The sequence below is a fragment of the Jatropha curcas genome, chromosome 1 (assembly GCF_041381405.1).
Source record: "Jatropha curcas cultivar XTBG-Jc1 chromosome 1, XTBG_Jcur_1.0, whole genome shotgun sequence".
Lineage (NCBI taxonomy): Eukaryota > Viridiplantae > Streptophyta > Magnoliopsida > Malpighiales > Euphorbiaceae > Jatropha > Jatropha curcas.
In genome coordinates this window covers 11,827,754-11,851,429 of record NC_143151.1, presented here as the reverse complement: position 1 = coordinate 11,851,429, position 23,676 = coordinate 11,827,754, and the positions used below count along the sequence as shown (strand labels likewise).

The 23,676-nt window shown below is 34.3% G+C and overlaps 1 long non-coding RNA gene and 1 pseudogene across 1 annotated transcript; one reads left to right on the top strand and one right to left on the bottom strand.

Annotated features, from left to right (window-relative positions):
• Nucleotides 1-468: 468 nt before the first annotated feature.
• LOC149499009 (uncharacterized) lies at nt 469-2,300 on the top strand. Its single transcript, XR_016322734.1, has 3 exons — nt 469-1,159; nt 1,956-1,979; nt 2,129-2,300. It is a non-coding gene; the product is annotated as an uncharacterized LOC149499009 (long non-coding RNA).
• A 2,596-nt stretch (nt 2,301-4,896) lies between these two features.
• On the bottom strand, nt 4,897-23,024 carry LOC149499008 (serine/threonine-protein kinase rio2-like; annotated as a pseudogene).
• Between the last annotated feature and the right edge of the window lie 652 nt (nt 23,025-23,676).

Below are 23,676 nucleotides of genomic sequence, written 5' to 3'. Positions count from 1 at the left end.
TCGGTTTCAAATTGAAATCGAATCGATTAAAATCGGTAGTAAACCGTGGTCAACAATTTTAGTTCTAAAATTTTAATTAAAACCGTAAACTTAAGATATGATTTCGATTTTTCATTTTTTAGATCGAAATCAATAGTTTTGGTTTAAAATTACGATTTCGATTTGAAACCATGAAAAATATATTCTTAAATAAACTTTTAACTTTTTTTTTATTATAGTTTTTTTAAGTAATTTTTAAAAATTTTTATTAAATTAATTTAGTTTTTTCAATAATATTATTTCTTCAAGCTATCAATCTTAAAAAAATATTTGAAAAAGTTTAAAATATATTATTTAATTATTAGTTCAAAACTAGTGATTTTAAAACCGTACGAAAAAACTGTTTAAAAACAGTTCCATTTCAATTTTTTTATAACCGAAATTAATTTTAAAACTATGTTTTTTTATAACCGAAATTAATGTTTTTGAAACCGAAACCAACGGTTCTACGAATGCATCACCGTAGCTATTGGATCTTCTTTGGGGCAATGTTTACCAAGATCGGAAAGTGCGGTGTCCCCATTATTGAAATTCGGAATCCAGAATCAATAATCACACGAATTGTTGAATCAAAGATTATTAATAAGATAAATAAACGAAAGCGAGGATTTAGGATAAGAAAGAATCGGAATTTGGGGTTTTTCGGGATTTGATTCGAGATTCTGGAATTCAATGTTGTCCGACAGCTAAATTTGAAGTCTGCGTATATAGAAAAGAAGCGTGGAATTGAAAGTTCAATTCGATGAAGGAGTCCAGTCATTGAAGAAATCGCCTTAAATTCCCTTTCTGCTGGGTCGGCTTTCATTTTCTAACAATTCTGAGGAAATTGCGCTCGCTTTTTTGCGGGCTTTCTTCATGACCAAAGAAGACATCAAATAACAGATCCAAGGTCCTCTCATAATCAAAGATACTATGGCCCCTGTGCACCAGGTGAGGAAAGAGGAGAGAGAGAGAGAGAGAGAGAGAGAGAGAGAGAGCAAACAGATCCAGATGAAGAACTTGAGGAGGGAGACGTCGTCGTAGGCTACGGTGAGAGAGAGAACAAATTGCACATGAAGGGGCTGAGATGGGTTAAACTTCTCCTATCCCTAAACGGTGCGTTTTAGTAAGCCTATCCAAGGTGGGTTAATTGACTCATATGGGTCCCCCGTTTATTATATTTTTATTTTAATTTTGACTGAATTTGTAATTAGGATGCAATTTTTACACAAGTTTAAAATTTGAGTGTGTGGGAAATTAAATTCATTTTAGAATGCAATTATTACAGGTAACGAAGTTGATGGTATCTAGAATGGTTTAGCCGTTCAATTGCATAATGCTTGAACTGTATTTTATCTTTGCAATACTTGAAAGCAAGTATTTATATGCTAAAAAACCCTAAAGACTAATCTGATATATATATTTGTATGAAAACTGAAACAAAGAAAAAGTTCAAATTACTGTCTTTGCTTAAATTTTTTTTTTTAAAATTTTAAGTTTTATATTATCTTTCTGTATTTTGATCGGCTAATTTAATTAATTTTTCAATTTAACATCTAAAATATGATATTGATAATTTTTTACTAATTTAATCATCTAATCCAACTAAAACTTAACTTTTAAATTTTTGAATTTTTTAATCCATATAAAATCATTTAAAATTATCATTTTTATTTCCTATAACCTAATATATTTTATCTCTTATATCAATATAAATATTGTAGCAATTTTTTCTCAACAGCCATTTTTTTCTCAGTGATCAAAGAACCATTATGATCAATGGCTATTCAAAGAGAATATATCGCAGTATATTGCTGAACCTATGTTTTCAACTTGCTATGCCTGTTTTTGTTTATTACAATATTTGATTGTCATTATTTTTTCCTTCTTTAAAGGTATTGATTTTTCCTTTATTTCATTCTATTTATATTTTACAGGCTTTGTCAGCAACTCAAATGCAGGTCAGTTCTCTTTTATATAGCTTTTTTTTTTTTTTTTTTAAATCAATTTCGTTGCATCTTCTTTTACTTTCAAAAGTTTTTTCTCTTTCTAGAGCTTTTGCATCTGATTTGAAATCTGATTATTTTGTTTTTGATGGTTGACTTTGAAGGAGATACAGAGGTAAAAAGACCTTGATTAGAATTGTAGGTAGAATTCTTAATGGATAACTATTCGTGAAGGAATAAGAATAAAATCTCCTAATCTTATTCTGATTCTATCCAAAATATAATTAGCCCTTATATACAAATTATATTTATATTCTATCAAATGTACTCCACAAGTCTAGAACATTTATGTCCTAAGAGTCTAAATATATCTTTGTAATACCTTTTACCTTTATTATATTTATAATTTATTTAATTTATCTTCATCATTTATCGCTTGTTATTTAGACACTTGGTGTTGCTCACTTGGAGCGGTAAAGAGAGCACGTAGCTCTAAGTCACTTAGCTCTTATTTTCACTGTCTTACAGTTAAAAAATATTAAAATGCCGAGCCCAACTTGCCAAATATCATAAAGTTCAAGCTTGTTTAGTAAAGCTTGACTCATGCTTGAGCTTTCCTCATGTGCAATATAAATTGGACCAAAAAAAGTTTTTCAAAGATTTCCTCCGTTGGATTTAGTGGTTTAAATTTTTCGTGTTCGTCATAAATAATTAGTTTATGGATATTAAATTATGTACAGAAAATTTAAAGAGTTTGTCTAGCCAACCATTTTAAAGATCTATTAATTTTTTCAAATTCAACTTCTAATTTTCTTTAGGATTTCTTATTAGATCAGTAAACAATAATTATTTTAATTATAAAAGTTTTGTTCATTGTTTGATCTTCAGGAGAGGATTATATTCTCCCTATATTATTTGTATCGATTCGAAGTTTTTAATGAAATTCTAATACATTATATTAAAAAAAAAGCACAAAAGTTAATTCAATTCATTATAGCAATAAGCGAAAGTTTGGTAACCAAAAAGTACAGACTTGAATCAAAAGCCTAGAAAACAATTAAACATGGTCCCCCTCCAAACATGAGTCCATCAGCATCAAAAAAAAATTTTGCCACGTATAAAGTCAAGTCAAGTGCCTGACATGTTTGACTAATTCATTAAAAATACTCTAAACTTTGAAAGTAGTTTTAATTATATCTTAAATTCAATTTTCTTCTCTTAGTACCTTGAATTTCAATTTTAGTTATAATAATATCGTAATTTCAGATTATATCCAATTTAATGAATAAAATATTATTTTTATTGGATCTACGGTCTCTCTTATAGTCAAGTTAACTAAAAATTTACTTTTTAATAACGCCGTAACAAATATTGATTAGGAATTTAAATTCATAAAAAGTAAAGCCAAGTAAAATAATAAATTTTAGTCAGTGATAAACATAAAATATTAGTTTAGATTTTTGTTTTGACATATTTTAAGCATGAAATTTTGTTTATAATAAGGTAAAATCTCTTATAAAGATAGGTTTTTATTCATTACGAAGTCAGTTTATTTTTACAAAATCATTACTTGTTGTCAATATTGTATTAATAAATAAAAGTATTTTATTTTTAAGGTGAATAGTTTATTTTTTATTTTAATATTTATTTATAAGTAGTAGTGGTGGGAATGAGTTTAATTTGAGAGAAAAAGTTAAATTGGGTCTCATAAAAATAATATTTTATTCATTCAATTAGGTACAATTTTGAAATTAACGTGCTATTATAACTAAAATTCAAGTTCAGAGTGCTAGAAAAAAAAATTGAATTTAGGGTACAATTAAAATTACCCGTAAAATTTAAGGTATTTTTAATGATGTAGCGGACACGTTTGGAGGGTCAAGTATTAGCCAATATTCAGTACATAATTACTGCAATTATCAGCATAATAATTTCACTTTCAAGCATTTAAACTAATTTATTTCCTCGCAAAATACTATTGAGAGAAGGTGAACAATAATGATTGAGAGTGGAAATGTTGGGTTTAGTTTTATATTCAAAACGTTGTGTGTAGGAAATTTTAAGATTCATGGGTTAAGTTAAACCCAAGTGGTTAATTGGGACCCATGATTTTTTTTTTATTGTAAATGCTCACCCTAATCCTATTTTAGGGTGCTAATAAATTTAAATTTTAAAATAGGATGCCGATGGAACGAACTTCATTTTAAGGGAATTTTGCTATATGTTGAAAAGTTAGAGTATTTTTGTATGTTAAGCCTTTAATTATTATTCTAAAATATCTAAGTAATTATTCTGTTAAAAGAAAATTATATAAACCTTTTCAATTATAATTGATGTTATAATTATATTTAATATTTTTTATTAAGTCAAAATGATAATTTTATAATTTTTACTTACTTTTTATTTTAAAAAATAAAAATAAAAATATTTTTAATGCTAAATAAATATTTAAACATGTTCAGATATTTAAATGGATAATTATAATAGAATTCAGGTACTAAAGAAAATTTCAAAACAGATTCGAGTACCTAATTTTCTAATTGGATCGCATAATGCATTTTAAGCGGCTACTTGACTGTGAACTTGTAACTATTAGAAGTTCAAATAAAGTTGAGATTGAGAATTCATGCAAACATTGGTTAAAAATAACAGAACTGAACATCTAATAAAATTTTAACCAAACTTTTTTATTTAAAAGCTTGAAAGCCTGTCATTAAGCCTTATTCTAACTAATTGCAAATTTATTTATTTTTTTAGACAAACTAATCGCAATTTAAAATAAAGTAATTGAAACGTGAACAAATAAAAGCACAGCTATGAAATTCAAATCAACAGAAACATTAAACGAATCTTAGCAATTATAAGACTTGTACTTCCACTTCTCGAACTCAAAGCAAAAGGAAATTTAACTTGTATTAAGAACAAGTATTCTCCAAAGAAGGCAAAACTTTCTAAAACGTCTATATTACAGACTTCTCATATCTATTTTAATCTTAATATAAATTAAACCATCCATATGGGCAAAACTCATCCACTGTAGTATCTATCATGCCGCAGAGTACAACCGAATTCAAAGCTCTTCACTTTTATTTATTTATTTATTTATTTTTATAGTTCAGCAGTTGCTCAAGTGTTTCTGAAGTTTTGAATTATGAGAGGATTTACCATCTTTGTCTCTGTAAGAATTTCTAGAAGCAAGACTCTTCTGTCCCCTTTGGGCAACTGCTAGAGCGCGTCTTCTCTGCTTGTTAAGGCGCTTGCTCAGTTCAGCATCATTTGTATCTACATTCGGAGAGTAGTAAATAAGTATATACACTTATCACCAAGGTATGCTTCGATATATAACAAATATCTTTACTTGACTAAAAAACAAGGAGAGAGCAGTGGATATTTTTTTACCATAATTACAATGAGACAAATTTTGCAATCAGGCATATTTTTATAATTTTCATTACATCCAACCTTGAGAATGAAATGCTTAAGGAAGTTAGAAGAAACAAAAACAAAAAACCCTATAAACAGACACATATTTAAATATCAGCTGATAAGCCTAATTTTAAAAAGTTAATAGTGAATATGTTGGTACTTTGAAAGTTATAGTAGAAAGCAATAACCAAACCCATTAACTGTTAGTCCACAAATAATTTACTAACCAGGACGCAGATCACAAGAAAGAAAACATTACGCCATGAAACATCTAATTGCATAAAAAGACCATATGCAGTAAGAAAGATCAGGGTGTAATATATGTTGATTGCAGATGAGATTTGTAAGAAAGCTTGGGATATACAATATGTTCTTTCAGATTGGATCCATAACTCATCATTCATGAGCCTGTAAACACTTGATCATGTGGGTATATCCAATCCCTTGAACAATCAATGTGAAAAAATATTTGTCAAATTCAGTACCAGAGATTCAATATTTGGAGCAAATGATATCAACTTGTACCCTGTCACTCGCTTCTCGTGTTTCTAACTCATTGTTTTGACTTGCTTCATAGCTTTATTGATTCTCATCTACTTTGTCATCCTCATAAGCATTTGAAGTGCATTCTTCCTGCATTGGTTTTATTATTAAAAACTAAAAATCTCAAGCCAGAAAAAAAAAAAAAAAAAAAAAAAAAACGGAAAAGAAAGAATGCAGCATAATATATAATAAACATAAAATAAACCATAAATGACATAAATATGGGATATAGGCATACAACTAAGTGGATTTTTTAAAAATTAGATCTAAACCACAAACTAAAAGACTGCCCTATGAACTAGGCCACCCTTCAGCCTTTCCAATAGAACCTATTGGAAAATCTATCAGAATCTGTTACTTCGGTCATCTGGCACTTAAAATAGGAAAATATTTATCTACTCTGTTAACATAGGCCTAGCAAATCTATTAATGAAAATTAGGACAAACAAGGGTATGGGTATCTTTTTACAGGGAAAAAGAAAATGTAATGAGTAATAGATTTTTTGAATGACAATCGACTATTGATAAGTATGAAGGATGCATAGTAATAATAGTGTAGCAAGTATTTTCGTTTAAAATATATTCAACATGAACAATTTGTTGGCCGCCTTTGTTGAAAACAAAAAAAAAAAAAAAAAGGTTTTACTCAATCCCACATCGGGGAGATGAGCAAAAGAGGGTGGTAGGTTTGGTTATAAAAGGAAGCTAATGTTTAGCTTTCTAAACACACCAAAACACACAAAAAACACTTGAATGTGTTTTATATTAGGGATTTAGAGCAAGTCTTTTAGAGCCCCTTGGAGTATAAGATATTTGGGGTGTTTTGAGAGTGTCGGGTAGAAAAATATTTTGTAATTGTGGTTGTAACAATTTGCTGCATAGTGAATATTTTTCTTGGTTTTCTTGGTTGTCGTTTGGCAACGGCCGTGATTTTTCTCCACTTGGGGAGTTTTCCACGTTAAACTATCGTGTTATTTATTCTCTTTAATTTATCAGTCATTATTTTATTTTCTCATTTATTCCTGCTTGAAGCTGATCCGAAGGGCGGAAAAATAGCGATTTTCCCAAAAAGTGGTATCAGAGCCTAGTTGTTAGGCAGAGCTTTTAGTGTTAAAATAATTTCTTGTAATTATAAGTATGCACTGTGGTTGCAGCTTAGTCTGATCTTCCACATCAGAAATACTGTTGTTAGAAATTATTTTATTTTAAAAGCAGGTGGAGTTTTGGAAGTCTTGAAGCGGGTGGAGCTTTGCTTTGGTGTGCTTGAGTACCGGTGGTGAAGGTCCTGACGATAATTATTGAAGTTATTCTGGTACGAAAGTTCTAATAATATACCGTGCACGTAACTTCTGTCTAGAAGGCCGTATTTTAAGTGGGACCGCTTGTGACCCCTCCATCCAACTGAGATTTTACGTGGAATGGTAATATTGTCTAGGAGATCATTGTGATCTTTCCTAGGTATTGCCGAATCGGTTTACTTCATTAATTATTAGGTTCACTGTTATAAGCACAAGTAAGCATGTCGGCTATGAGATGTGAGATTGAGAAATTTGACGGGAGAATGAATTTTGCACTGTGGCAAGTGCAAGTCAAAGACGTGTTGATTCAATCTGGACTGCATAAGGTTTTGAAAGGTAAACCAGTCAGCGGAAAGAATTCAGAAAAAGACAGTAGTAGTGGAGACTCAGAAAAATCCAAGATTAGCGATGAAGAATGGGAGGAGCTGGATATCAAAGCGGCAAGTCAAATTCGCATGTGTCTATCAAAAAATGTTCTTGCTAATGTGTTTGGATTGTCCACCAAGAAACTGGAAGAATTGTACCAAGGAAAAAAATATATCCAATAGGTTATATTTGAAGAAGCAATTTCATACGTTGAAATTGGCAGAAGGTACAAAGCTGTCAGATCACCTGAGTGTTCTTAACAGCATCGTCTCTGAATTGGAAACTCTTGGAGTGCAAACCGAAGATGAAGATAAAGCTCTCCGACTCATCCTGTCACTTCCTTCGACATATGAGCATATGAAACCTGTTCTGAAATATGGTAGTAAGGAAGTGGTGTATGCAGATGTGGTTAGTAAGCTCATTACTGAGGAGAGAAGACTGAATGAAATGAAAAATGAATCATATGAGGATTTAGCTTTATCTGTCGGTACCAGAAAAAAGAATAAAAGCTCCAGAAAGAGGAAGGTTGTCTGCTGGGGTTGTGGTCAAATTGGACACGTGAAGAGGGATTGCCCGAACGGTGGAGCTGATTCGGCTAGAAGCTCTAACGTTGTTGCTGCCAATGTGATCTCCTGTGGCGAAGGAAATGATGTGATCTATCTGTAAATGAGAGATGTGTGTCCTCATGGCATGATTGCTACCCGTTGAAATGCCATGGAAGAGGACGGATTATTGGTAGCTGGTCCACGGAAATGTGCACGGCATTGGTTGACAGTTGATGCAAAGTGTGTGGTGGAAAAAATATGTCGATGTCTAATGAATTCTCGGAAAAGTCAACAGGAGGGTTGCACCATAAACTATTAGCGGGATCCGACATGGCTAATATAAAATTCTTGGAGTCGGTAAAGTGGTTCCAAGTGGCGATACTCTTTTATGGTGGAATATGATAATTCTTGACGATAAGAATTATGATTGTCGGTAGCAGACAATGTTGTGTTTTTTTTTAATTTTATTTTCAAAGTGGAGATTGTTAGCCGCCTTTGTTGAAAACAAATAAATAAAAAAAAAGGTTTTGCTCAATCCCACGTCGGGGAGATGAGCAAAAGAGGGTGGTAGGTTTGGTTATAAAAGGAAGCTAATGTTTAGCTTTCTAAACACACCAAAACACACCAAAAACACTTGAATGTGTTTTATATTAGGGATTTAGAGCAAGTCTTTTGGAGTCCCTTAGAGTATAAAATATTTGGGGTGTTTTGAGGGTATCGGTAGAAAAATGTTTTGTAATTGTGATTGTAACAATTTGCCGCATAGTGAATATTTTTCTTGGTTGTCGTTTGGCAACGACCGTGTTTTTTCTCCACTTTTGGAGTTTTCCACATTAAACTATCGTGTTATTTATTCTCTTTAATTTCTCAGTCATTATTTTATTTTCTCATTTATTCCTGCTTGAAGCCGATCCGAAGGGCGGGAAAATAGCGATTTTCCCAACACAATTTGGCCACTATTTTGAAAATCTATCTTGACCATTTCACTCAATTCGATTCTAACAAGACATGGTACAACATATTTCTCATTCTCCAACTTAAATAGGCATAGTAATTAAAGGCCCAAAACACAACTTAAATAGGCATAGTAATTAAAGGCCCAAAACACACTGAGGCAGCCTACGCGCTAGCCTCCAGGCGAAGGCGGAAGTCTGAGTGAGGTGTGGTGCATTAATAAATAAAAAAATAATTTAAATACATAAATCTGTAAATTATGTTTTAAGATATAAAAAAATGAAAAAAAATTAGAAAAACATGGAAAGGAACACACATAAATCAGGAAAAAGAAACCAACATGACAAGTTATATTTTAAGATATTAGAGTTAAGATAGCAAACGGTAGAATCGAGAAAATATGGGGAAAAATAAAAATAAAAAGCAAGTATAGGAAGAGAAAATGAGAAAGGCATATATGAATGGCTATTGGCTAAAAACTAGATTGCAAGAGGTGAGTGCTAGATGAAGGATTGGAGGCTAGATGAAGGATTGGAGGCTAGATTACAAAGCACATAATTGGTTTTTCTGTCGCATTTTATTTCTTTCGTTTATTTTATTTACTTATTTTGCCTAAGCATATGTTGGCTAGAAAGCTTTATATTGAAAGAAAACCCTAGGTGACTTCTTCAGAAAAACAAAAAAATAGAAAGACATGCCTATCTTGAGCCTTAGGCGCAAAAAAGGCGCACGCTTGAGGACTATTGAGGCGCAAGCCGCTGAGCCTTAAGTAAAGCGCGTCATTAATAACTATGTAAATAGGTACTATAATTTATCAATAATATAATTAAATATAAGATGCATAAATTATAGAAAACCATGCGGTAATCTTACAAGCAAATCAAGTATTAGTAACAAAAGGAGGTCTATGTACGGTAGAGAGTAGAAATTTTCCTAGATCATCGTTTTCGTTTCCTTTTTTGTTGATTTCAACTCATAAACCTCCCAGTTTTTGCAACTTTGCCAAATGTTCTTCCATTTTCCTAGCAAGAGCTCTCAAAATTTAGAAAAGAAATTAAAACCATACACAATCAATATATTGTATAAAAGCTGAGTCTAGAAGTTATTAAGCAGAATCTCGCCAAGTGTTAAAGCCTATTTTTTTGACAAATGAACAAAAAAAGTGGCTTCTTATGAGGCCATGGCATATAGTATTTCTCTAGGGTTTAACAATAAACATGAATTTTGTTATTCAGCTTAAACATACTAACTCATGGATTGATAATTCCTCTCTTCGTCACTCTCTCTCAATTGACAACTCGCCAAGAAAAAAATCTGGAGGCTTTTCTTGAGTTCTTCTCATAACCGCAATCTAGGGTAAATTGTACCTTTTAAATTTTAATTCATTTCTATAAATAAAGGTAAGAAACAACAATAAAGGAAACCAAGTCCTAAATTATGAAAGCAAGCAGGAACGGAGATGAAAATTCAATTTAAATTCAGTAGCCAAACCTTATGTAAAACAACTATCAGTATTTCCAAAAATGATTCATAGATGGGAGATCGAATAATTTTAAAGACACCAAAATAGTCATATCAAAATTTTAACCCTGAAGAAGCGGTATTCAAAGTCTGGTTCTTTTGTGTTTAAAGCCGGTCTCAAACCGAGCTAGATGAGGTTAGAAGTATTAAGAAACTAATCCAACCCATCTGATATTGATTTCATATGGATTAATCGTTTTATGGAGGTTGGGTCGGGTCAGATTATGCAGGTTATTCCTTATCTTGTTAAATGTTATTACTGATTCCAAGATAGAAACACAATGGAAAGGAGAGCGAAGGAGGAGTTCTATGACAAAGTCAAAATCACTATCCTTGAAAGCCCACTAATATTTTTCTTGATTGTCTGATCTGGTGACCTTGAACTTAATTTTCTGAAAGAGATTATGGAGAGGTTAATAATTCAATGCAATGTTTTTCTCTCACTCACTGCTAATACTGTTTCCGAATCTAATTCTTTATTTGGTGCTTTCTCAAATATGATACAATATGGAAAGTCAAATACCAATAATTTAGGAGAAAATTAAGCCTAAAATCAATAGAGCAGAATATTTTGACTTTCCTAAACTAATACATGTATACAGTATAAATTTAACATTACAGAAGAATGAATGATAAGAAATTCTATTCCTCTAAATTATCTTTCTTTCTATCTTCTATCATGGTATCAGAGCAGGTTCTTCAATCCAGAAGGAGAGAACCAGCAATCATCATCTACCAAAATCCCTCCTTGAATTGATCCTTCAAAGCCAAACCAAATAATGTCAGAAAGTGATTCTGAAAACAATTCCAACACGACTGGTAATACTAAATCAATGTTACCAGACGATATAGCCCTCCAATTTGCGAATCTGTTAAAACAAACTCTTCAAACAGATTTGACAATAGCCACAAAATTAACAGGAGATAATTATGCTATCTGGGCTCGGTTGATGCGAGCAGCAATAGGAGGAAAGGGAAAAACAAAATACATGTCCTCTAATCCTCCTCCAAACACAGATCCTACCTTTCAATTATGGGATCAAGAGGACCAAATTGTGTTTACCTGGATCATTCAAAATATTGATTCCAGTATGGTAAACAGTGTGATAAACTACCCTACTGCCAAAACCTTGTGGGAAGGTTTAGCCACAACATACGGCAGTGGTGTAGATTCGTTACAAACATACGATTTACACAAGAAGGCAAGTATCATCAGACAAGGCAATGGGACTCTTGAAGGGCTGTGGAGCACACTACAGGGGTATTGGCAGACAATTGATCGTAGACAGCCAAACCCCATGAGATGTCCAAAAGATATAGCAGAATTCAATAAATATGTCAATGAGCAACGATTATACCAGTTTTTGACGACAATCGATGAGAGGTTCGAATCGGTCAGGAAGGATCTTTTGAAATAGGAGCCTAAACCCTTAGTAGAGGCTGCATATGCCTCGGTTCGTCGAGAGGCCACAAGAATCCAAGTATTGAAACCTGCTACCTCCAGCGACGATGATACATCATCGGGTGGCATAAGTTCGGGCCTGATCGCAAAACCAGTGAATCGAAGCAGAATGTCTGGACAGCAAAAGAATCGATCAGATTTCTCAGATCGTAGAAGCTCATCACAGGAAGATCGCTTAAAACTTCAATGTTCTCATTGTGGTATGAAAAAGCATACCAAGGATGGTTGTTTTGAACTAATTGGTTACCCTGACTGGTGGGAGAATGGGAACCGAATTAAAAAGAAAGGTACAGGTAAAGCAAATACAGCTTCGGGCAACCAAGAGGCTACCGGCAAAACTGAAAGCAGCGAGAATTGTGGCGGAGGAACAAGCTAAGCGGGGATCACTGCTATGGCAAGCGGCGGCGCTGGAAGCTTTGGTAAGAACCCTAAAATTCTCTCAAGTAATGAAAGAGATGGGGATGTGGGAAATAAACTACCCACTAGGCCATATTTCAAAAGAGAAGAAGGGTCTATGCTGTTCGGCCCACTACCAAAGCCAATAAATCGGACCAAAAAGGAAGAACAAGTGGAGCCAGCCCAATTAAATTCTGCTCAGATTCAGCCCAGTCCGGAAAAAGAAAATAAATGGATTCTTGACTCGGGTGCCTCACATACCGTCACTCACGATGCTTCAGATCTTATTACCTCAGAAATTCCAGAAAAAAACTTCATACAAAGTGCAAATGGCATGTTGTCAAAAGTGGAAAATGCTGGAAAAATTAAATTCAATCCTAAAATGGAATTGGAGCAATGTCTTTATGTCCCCTCACTCTCGCATAAACTTTTATCAGTTAGTCATATTACTAAAGAACTGAATTGTGTGGTTCTCATGTATCCTCAATTTTGTTATTTGCAGGACATTCATACGAAGGAGATCATTGGGCGTGGTACTGAGTTTGACGAACTGTATTATGTCGATGACGTGGTAAAAAAGGGGGCTGTATTACTTGCTCATGGAACTGAGGATAGACAAATTTGGCTATGGCATAGAAGATTGGGACATCCGTCGGCAAGTTATTTACGGTTCTTATTTCCTACTTTGTTTAAAAATAGGAACTCTTGTTTGAATTGTGAGACTTGCATACTTGCGAAAAGTCACCGTGTTTCATTTCCTTTAAACAATACTAGACTTGATAAAGCATTTAGTTTGATTCACTCTGATGTTTGGGGTCCTGCTCCATGCTCTACTGGTTTTCAATATTTTGTGTTATTTGTGGATGATTTTTCTCGCATGACGTGGGTGTATTTTTTAAAGCATAAATCTGAGGTGTTTGAAAAATTTGTTGCATTCTTCCACATGATTCAAACTCAATTCCACTGAAAAATTAAAATTCTCCGTTCTGACAATGGCACTGAATATGTCAACGGAGCCATGAAAAACTTCTTCCTTGAAAATGGTCTAATCCACCAAACTACATGTCCCTATACACCACAACAAAATGGTGTTGCTAAACGTCGGAATAGAACCCTTCTGGATATGACACGAGCAATGCTTATCGAGTCCCGTGTTCTGAAATTTTTTTGGCCAGAAGCCCTTGCTACTTCTGCCTACCTTCTGAACCGGTTACCCACAAAGATTTTGGATCATAAAACACCCTTACAAGTCCTTGGTAGTCAAGTAGACGTTCCCTAAGCTTTATCTTTGCCTCCACGGATTTTTGGGTGCTCTGTTTTCGTTCACATTCCAAAAGGGGATAGAACTAAACTAGACCCTTGTGCAATCAAGTGTGTTTTTATGGGATATGCACTTCATCAGAAGGGGTACAGGTGTTATAGTCCTAGTACACGCAAGACCTATGTGACTATGGACTGTAACTTTATCGAGACTGAATATTACTATATTGCCCATTCTAGTGGTCAGGAGGAGAACAATAGTGATCCACTAGCATGGTTGAACAATAGTGCTATCTTAGACAGTGCTATTCCAGAATCAACTAAGCTTGCAAATGAATCTATCAGACAAGAATCAGAAGGTGACACACACTCAGTACCACAAGAAGTGCCATCTTTACCCAATGTCTCTCCTTCTGAAGATGTCCAACTAGAGGTAAGTGAGGAATCACACTCCTTTAGTAATAATGATTTGATTGATACTAACTCTGAACAGGAGATCCAAGAAGAAAGATACCATCTGCCTCCAAGAAGTACTCGTGGGATTCCACCAAGAAGGTACTCTCCTGAAAGAGTTACTAGAGGTTTTAGATACCCCTTGGAACATCTAGTGAGGGGTAGGACCAGTGAAGCTGTAAAAACTTTCTCGCTTTCCATTCATGAGGTAATTCCGAGATCAGTAGAGGAGGCAAAGCAAAAAAAGGAATGGTGGGAAGCAATGAAAGAAGAAATGAAAGCTCTAGAAAAAAATGGAACATGGGTAACATGTGAACTACCAAATGGGAAGAGACCTGTAGGGTGCAGATGGGTGTTCACTATTAAGCACAAGGCTGATGGGACAGTTGAAAGATACAAGGCCAGACTAGTTGCAAAAGGCTACACTCAAACCTATGGCATAGATTACTCAGAAACCTTTTCTCCAGTTGTAAAGATAGACACAATTCGGGTTCTTTTTTCCATTGCTGCAAACAAAAGATGGCCTATGCACTAGTTTGATGTGAAAAATGCATTCCTACATGGGGATTTGAAGGAAGAGGTATATATGGAAATTCCCCCAGGCTTTTCTAAAAACTTTAAAGGAAACGAAGTTTGCCGACTTCAAAAGGCACTATATGGATTAAAACAATCTCCACGGGCATGGTTTGGAAGGTTCACCGAAGCAATGAAAAGATATGGCTATCGGCAGAGTAATTCTGATCACACCTTGTTTTTAAAGAAAAGAGGAGAACTAATCACATGCCTGATCATCTATGTGGATGATATGATCATCACAGGTAGTGACAAGGAAGAAATAACAAAGCTTCGAGATAATCTGTTTGCTGAATTTGAAATGAAAGATTTGGGAGGTCATAAATATTTCCTTGGAATTGAAGTCCTAAGATCAAAGATGGGGATTTTCATTTCTCAAAGGAAATATGTCTTAGATCTTCTTGCTGAAACAAAGATGATTGACTGCAAACCAATTGATACTCCTATACAAGTTAATCATGGCCTTGTGTTGAAGGAAGGAGGAGAGCCTGCCGACAAAGAACTGTATCAGCGGCTAGTTGGGAAATTAATTTACTTATCTCATACTAGACTAGATATAGCATATGCAGTCGGGGTGGTTAGCCAGTTTATGCACTCTCCACAGAAGGAGCACATGGAAGCTATGACGAGGATTGTGAGGTATCTCAAGGGAACTCCTGGACATGGAATCTTGTTTAGAGACAATGAACACTTGGAAATAGAAGCTTACACTGATGCTGATTGGGCAGGAAATCCAAATGATAGAAAATCCACTTCTGGTTACTTCACTCTGGTTGGTGGAAATCTGGTAACTTGGCGTAGCAAGAAACAAAAGGTGGTTGCTCTTTCAAGTGCTGAAGCTGAGTTCAGAGGAATTGCCAGAGGAGTAAAAGAGGTATTATGGCTAAAAAAAATTCTTGATGAATTGGGTTTTCCACCTCAAGGTCCAGCCAAACTAAAGTGTGATAACAAGGCAGCCATCAGCATTTCTGGAAATCCTGTCCAACATGACAGGACAAAGCATGTAGAAGTTGATAGACACTTCATCAAGGAGAAACTTGAAGGAGGTATCATCGAGCTTCCATTTGTGAGGTCTGAACACCAATTAGCCGACAGTTTTGACTAAGGGAGTTACAACTCAATCTTTTCATGAAGTATTGGGCAAGTTGAACATTGGAAATCCCACTGATCAACTTGAGGGGGAGTGATACAATATGGAAAGTCAAATTAAGCCTAAAATCAATAGAGCAGAATATTTTGACTTTCCTAAACTAATACATGTATACAGTATAAATTTAACATTACAGAAGAATGAATGATAAGAAATTCTATTCCTCTAAATTATCTTTCTTTCTATCTTCTATCAAAATACTAAAGCAGTTTTTTTTTCCTAGTGATATAACTATTATTGATTCTAATCTAACATTAAAACTCTGATTTCTCCTAAAGCAACTGTTAATAATTTCTTTTCTAGTTTTCTCTAACCTGCATAAAAGAACAGTGCAAGCAGTAAGAGTGTTGATGTAGGAAATTGTTTAGTGGAGAACACTAAAAAACACTCATGCAAGCTGCAGGAGTGATCAAAATGGGGATCGGACAAGAATTCAACAATTTCTATTTGCCATAAATCAATCATTCTTTGCAAAATTTAAAAAAAAAAAAAGGAAACAAAAAAGAAAAAGAAATTCAATGAAGACACCTAGTCACAGAAAATAACTAGTCAGAGACAAAAGAGGAAGGGAGGAGGTAGGACTTTGAGGGACTCAGATGAAACGTGGCAGTGACTATGAGAGAATATCAGTTCTACTTGGTACCATGATGAAAAAGGCAACCAATCCGAATACAAACGTTGCATGTTTCAACACAATTAATAACCGAATAATTATGTGTAATTCAAGAAATTCGGGTTGCATTGATAGGGAGACTTGAACAGATTTGAACAGCGGTTTATCTGTACGGCAAGTGTTTCTAATGAAGATTCTTATATGCCAATTATACATGATGGCCAATAGTAAGTCCTCAGTTTGTAGCAAACTTGTGAATTGCATGACTTGGTTATGATAAAAGCTTTGACAATACATACCTGCTCTGCCAAGTGCAAAGAATCTAACTTTTTTATGGTTGTTTCATTTGACTCAGATGCATGTTCTTCATCTTCAGTTCCTTCAGTGTCAGAGCTCGTATCTTTTGCACTCCCAGCTTCAATGAACTGCAGGAGAAAAAACAACACTGGATTAGAAAGTGGTAATACAAATTTGGGCAAATTACATTCCAAGGCACAAGCTAAACCTAACATAACCGAATTATGATAGCAGGTGGAATGGCAAAACAAGACCCGCATAGAAAAAGATACTGCTATTAAATTATTTGCAGTATTGTCAAAATTCTAGAAAAAGGTGCTTCAAGAGTATCGGTGATTGGTGCATGCCTACAAGTGTAAGGTATGGAAGGTTGGACAGCGTATAATCACATTTGAATACAAATTGATGAACAGTTTATGTAGACGATATTTGGTGCCACCACCATAATTAATAGGAGAAAACTAGAAAACGAATATCAATCGACTCACTCACATGCATCAATTAATAAGACATGATTTGCCATACTTTCTCAATGTGATTCAGATCTTTCCTTGTAAATCCACAGCAAGCTCCTTGTTGAGAAAGCCGACTGTTTTTGATATAGAAGAAAAAGTAGGTACTGCCAGTTTCATCCGAATCTACATCCGAACCATCAATTTCATCTATGTGTTCTTGAAAGGACAGATTAAATCTGGGGGGAAAAATGAAAAAGGAAAACATCACGGATTGAAAATATATGTACATTAGGAATTCATGCACAGGAATGTGATAAGAAAAATCCTAGGAGTGGTGGATCATTGACATGTTAGCCGCCATTGTTGAAAACAAAAGAAAAAAATATATATAAAAAATGTTTTTTGCTCAATCCCACATCGGTGAGATTGAGTTTTGAGGGTGGTAGGTTTAGTTATAAAAGAAAGCTAATGTTTAGCTTTCTAATCACACCAAAACACACCAAAAATACTTGAATGTGTTTTATATTAGGGATTTAGAGCAAGTCTTTTGGAATCCCTTGGAGTATAAAATATTTGGGGTGTTTTGAGGGTGTCGGGTAGAAAAATATTTTGTAATTGTGGTTGTAACAATTTGCCGCATAGTGAATATTTTTCTTGATTGTCGTTTGACAACGGCCGTGGTTTTTCTCCACTTGGGGAGTTTTCCACGTTAAATTATCGTGTTCTCTTTAATTTCTCAGTCATTATTTTATTTTCTCATTTGTTCCTGCTTGAAGCCGATCCGAAGGGCGGGAAAAATAGCGATTTTCCCAACAAGTGGTATCAGAGCCTAGTTGTTAGGCGAAGCTTTTTTAGTGTTAAAATAATTTCTTGTAATTATAAGTATGCTCTGTGGTTGCGGCTTAGTCTGATCTTCCACATCAGAAATACTGTTGTTAGAAATTATTTTATTTTAAAAGCAGGTGGAGTTTTGGAAGTCTTGAAGCGGGTGGAGCTTTGCTTTGGTGTGCTTGAGTATCGGTGGTGAATGTCCTGACGATAATTATTGAAGTTATTCTATTCTGATAATATACCGTGCACGTAACTTCTGTCTAGAAGGCCGGATTTTAAGTGGGACCACTTGTGACCCCTCCGTCCAACTGAGATTTTACGTGGAATGGTAATATTGTCTAGGAGATCATTGTGATCTTTCCTGGGTATTGCCGAATCGGTTTACTTCATTAATTATTGGGTTCACTATTATAAGCACAAGTAAGCATGTCGGCTATGAGATGTGAGATTGAGAAATTTGACGGGAGAATGAATTTTGCACTGTGGCAAGTGCAAGTCAAAGACGTGTTGATTCAGTCTGGACTGCATAAGGTTTTGAAGGGTAAACCAGTCAGCGGAAAGAATTCAGGAAAAGACAGTAGCAGTGGAGACTCAGAAAAATCCAAGATTAGCGATGAAGAATGGGAGGAGCTGGATATCAAAGCGGCAAGTCAAATTCGCATGTGTCTAGCAAAAAATGTTCTTGCTAATGTGCTTGGATTGTCCACGACAAAGGAGTTGTGGGAGAAACTGGAAGAATTGTACCAAGGCAAAAATATATCCAATAGGTTATATTTGAAGGAGCAATTTCATACGTTGAAAATGGCGGAAGGTACAAAGCTGTCAGATCACTTGAGTGTTCTTAATGGCATCGTCTCTGAATTAGAAACTCTTGGAGTGCGAACCGAAGATGAAGATAAAGCTCTCCGACTCATCCTGTCACTTCCTTCGACATATGAGCACATGAAACCTGTTCTGAAATATGGTAGTAAGGAAGTGGTGTATGCGGATGTGGTTAGTAAGCTCCTTACTGAGGAGAGAAGACTGAATGAAATGAAAAATAAATCATATGAGGATTCAGCTTTATTTGTCGGTACCAAGAAAAAGAATAAAAGCTCCGGAAAGAGGAAGGTTGTCTGCTGGGTTTGTGGTCAAACTGGACACGTGAGGAAGGATTGCCCGAACGGTGGAGCTGATTCGGCTAGAAGCTCTAACGTTGTTGCTGCCAATGTGATCTCCTGTGGCGAAGGAGATGATGTGATCTCTCTGTAATTGAGAGATGTGTGTCCTTATGGCATGATTGCTACTCGTAGAGATGCCATGGAAGAGGACGGATTATTGGTAGCTGGTCCACGAAAATGCGCACGGCATTGGTTGACGTTGATGCAAAGTGTGTGGTGGAAAAAATATGTCGATGGCTAATGAACTCTCGGAAAAGTCAACAGGAGGGTTGCACCATAAACTATTAGTGGGATCCGACATGGCCGATGGAAAATTCTTGGAGTCGGTAAAGTGGTTCCAAGTGACGATACTCTTTTATGGTGGAGTATGATAATTCTTGACGATAAGAATTATGATTGTCGGTAGCAGACAACGGCCGTGGTTTTTCTCCACTTGGGGAGTTTTCCACGTTAAATTATCGTGTTCTCTTTAATTTCTCAGTTATTATTTTATTTTCTCATTTGTTCCTGCTTGAAGCCGATCCGAAGGGCGAGAAAAATAGCGATTTTCCCAACATGACATCCATATTTGCTGCAGACATTAACAGCATACAACTACATTAAGTTTTTTGCTTTTTATTTTATTTTTAAATAAGGTGGAATAGTTAGAATGGACAGTTTTTATAGCCACCAACAAAATTTTGAATCACAGATACAAAAAGTCTATTTTCAGTACCAACTGAAGAAAGGGAAATTACGAACAACGCAGATAGAAAGGAAAAAATGAAGGGAAAAAAAATGATGCTTCATTGAGAATAACTATATAGAATTTTTTTTTTTTTTAAAAAGAAAAAAAGAAGGAAAAGAAAGAAATATATCCAAATAATCTCTTATTAGATCAGCAAAAATGATAGCTAAAATGTTTCAGAGTATTGTCTGAGATCCAACAATACTTTGAGCAAAATAACCAATTACCTCTTGCTAAAAAACTTGAAGATGCATTCAACATCGCGGTCAAAGTGCCTGAGCAATGAGAAAAAAATAAGAAAGCATAGAAATAAAAGACTATTGCAGATTGAATATTAGAGTAAATCAATAACAGGTACTAAGATCCGACACATACATTTCGGCATTTCGATGTGATACAGATACCATCTAAGGGAAATCAATCACGGTGATCTTTTCATCATCACCGATCTACAAAGTAATTGAGCACAAAAATGTAAAGCTTATCAGTTAGCTGAAATTGAAATTTTACGAGATTTTTGGCCATCTAATAGAATGAACAGTGAACAAATTCAATGCAGAAACTAAACCTAAATGGCATGAAACCATGAAACCCTGTATGCAAAATATACAGAAAAAAAAAGTGCGGAAAAGTTGAAAAATGTATAACAAAGATGATAAAAAAAAAAAACAAGACAAAAAAAAGGAAGTAACAAACAGCTGTAAAGCCAAGAGATGTATGGCATTATCAAGAGGCTCAAACACATACCATCATATTAAATTCACTGAAATCACAATGAATGAGACCATGTTCTGCGAGACAAACAACAACACCAATTATTGTTACAAAAACTGTTTCTGGATTTTGCAATTGCTTCACCTGCACACTGAATTCAAATAAATAACTTATAAATCAACTGCTCATGGATATAAAGCCACAGTTTGGCACCACAAATCAAGACAACCAGGCAGAAGACAGAGATTAGAGCAGGTCAGAATACCCATTAAATATATGAAATGAAACAGAACCTCACTTATCATTTGAGGTCCCATCTAGAGCATAGAATTGGGTGTCTTGAAATTGGAATTGAACCCCTTAATTCTAATTCAGCTGTTTGGCACCCATTTAGAAATAGAATTGCATCATTTCCGCGTCCAATTCCTCAGAATTGCAACATAACTATCATAACTATAATGCGCTTTCACAATTCAGAGGGGACAATCACTGAATTGGAATTTCAATTCAGTTCCAATTCATGGCTCTAAAGGTTGCCCATTCCAAAAATTAACAATAGATATCAATATCAATTGTATTATCATCACTATATGTGAGTGTGTGTGTGTATTATATGTTGATTAAATGACCATAATTGGTAGTAGTATATGTTAGGTTGTCAACAAAAACAAATATCTAATGTTGATGACCAGTGTAACAATACAAGATAAGTATGAAGCAGAAATAATGCAATAGAAATCATACAAAATAACCATAACTAAGAAATGATGAAAATCGAGTGAGGAAAGTGGGGGGTGAATGCAAAGGACAAATTCATAATTTAGGAACGAAACAAGCATAAAAGTAAATGATGGAGGTCAACTTACAGCGGATAACCATAGACACGTGACATAACCACACAATGCCTATTACAGTCCATAGCTTGTGGAACAGGAAACCCATGTTCTTCCAAAGCCTGCAAAAAATACCCAAAAAAATGAGCATCATGTCAACACCAACCAACATAACTACCACTCAATAGACTACAACTAATGTGAACAGACGAGACAACAACAGAACCTTCATAAAAGCAAATTCTTTTAGGGCAGCTAGACAGGACAAGTAGAGCAAATTATAATTGCGACGATGCCTCAAGTAATCACGCTTAGATTTGACAGCCCTGAAAGAAACTCTGCCAAGCCTATGCAGCTTCATTGCCAATATAGTACCATCCTCTGTACAAACCTCAAATATATCTTCAACAAAATGAAAGATATAAAACGTCAATGAAATATCAAAACAAAGTAAAATAAAAAAATAAAAATAATACTAAACTAACCAAATACTCCACGATTAAAAATAATACTAAGTTGCAGAAACTTTCTTATGGTTCAAAAACATACCAGACTCCTTTCCAACTCCGATTTGACGATCAACAGCTCTAAATACTCCACGATTGAGCAACGTTTAAATGGCAAGGTAATCATATCCAAGGTAAGTGAGCCGAAACCCATGGTGCAGCAGACATACAGACATTAACCAAATATATTGGTAGACTCAAATTAGCAGACATACAGACAATACAATGCATTGTTACTCACACTTAGAGGAATCATGGTGCAGCAGCTTATGCTTGAGTAAGCTTTTCAAAACCTTCTATGTCCCTCCATTTCTAAAATAATTGTACATATAGATGTTATTAATAAACTTAAACTCAAATCAAAAGGAAAGCAAAAAGACAAATACAATTCATCAATTATCATTTTAAAATGACTAATTACCCAACAAGCTAATTATGAAGCAAGTAAAATCAACATGGAAAAGGGCGTACTTGACAGAAGCTATACGATCAATGAGCATTGTAGGTACAATTTCATGCTGTTATAAAAGTATAAAGGAGAATGATCATCAATAGCTTACTAAATAACATGAAATAACACGTCAAAATCAACAAACTAAAAATATACTCCATCAGTCACATTTTATTTGCTTTTTATTCTTTTTTTGGATGTCTCAAAATATTTGCAAGGTTTTTAAATTTATACATTTAATCAATTGTTTTCCCATAATAACCTTTCATGATCCTTTATTAAATTAAGGACTTTTATTAATATCTTAATGAATTAAGGATAAATAAAAAAAAATAAAATAATTTTTATTGACTAAATTCTTAATATGCGTTTTTTGTAAAACTATGCAAATAAAATGGAACGGAGGGAGTATTTAAGAAAGAATAAGAGGATGAGTATATACATTCCTCATGCCCATCTCAACAACATTGAGAACCCTAAATTCTTCTTTGCTGAGATATCTTAAGACTTCCACATCTAATTTCATCTTCACCTATTATGTACTTACAACAAGAAAAATGCAGACAAAGATAAGAAACATTAGAATTAAAGTTAAAATATGAACAATTAAGGCAAAGAATTGAAAGACAACCAAATAACTTGTGTACTGACAATTGGACAGTGTTAGGAGAACCAAAGAGGTTGGCGTGGTGATTTTTGGTGATTATTTTCAAGAAATTTAGAGATTTTCTATTTAAGCTAAGTAAGTGTGCTGATGATTTTCTTTCTTATTTTTGGGTTTTGATTTCTCTTTTAGCATTTTCATGTCCATTCATGCTCCAATTTTTCTTTTATTTATTTTCTTGATTCTGATTTTTGATTTTCATCTATGTAGAGGTTCGAGAACCCTCTACCAAGGAGAAAGGCAAGCAAAAACTTAGAGAGCTTTAATATAAGCTTGCCAAAGCTTGTTTTAAGGTTAGTGTTCATAGATACACTTCCTCTCTTCAAATTTTGATTTTTAAGATACATACTTTATATGAAAATTTGGGGATTTTGTATGAATTGCTTAAATTGTTGAACCTTGATTGAATAATTGTACTCTTGGGTGTATTTTAACATTGTTAGTATGATTAGTTGGTTGAGAGAAACTCATCCCTTTGTTCTCCCATTTTGGCCAAAACATGTTTAAAGTAGGA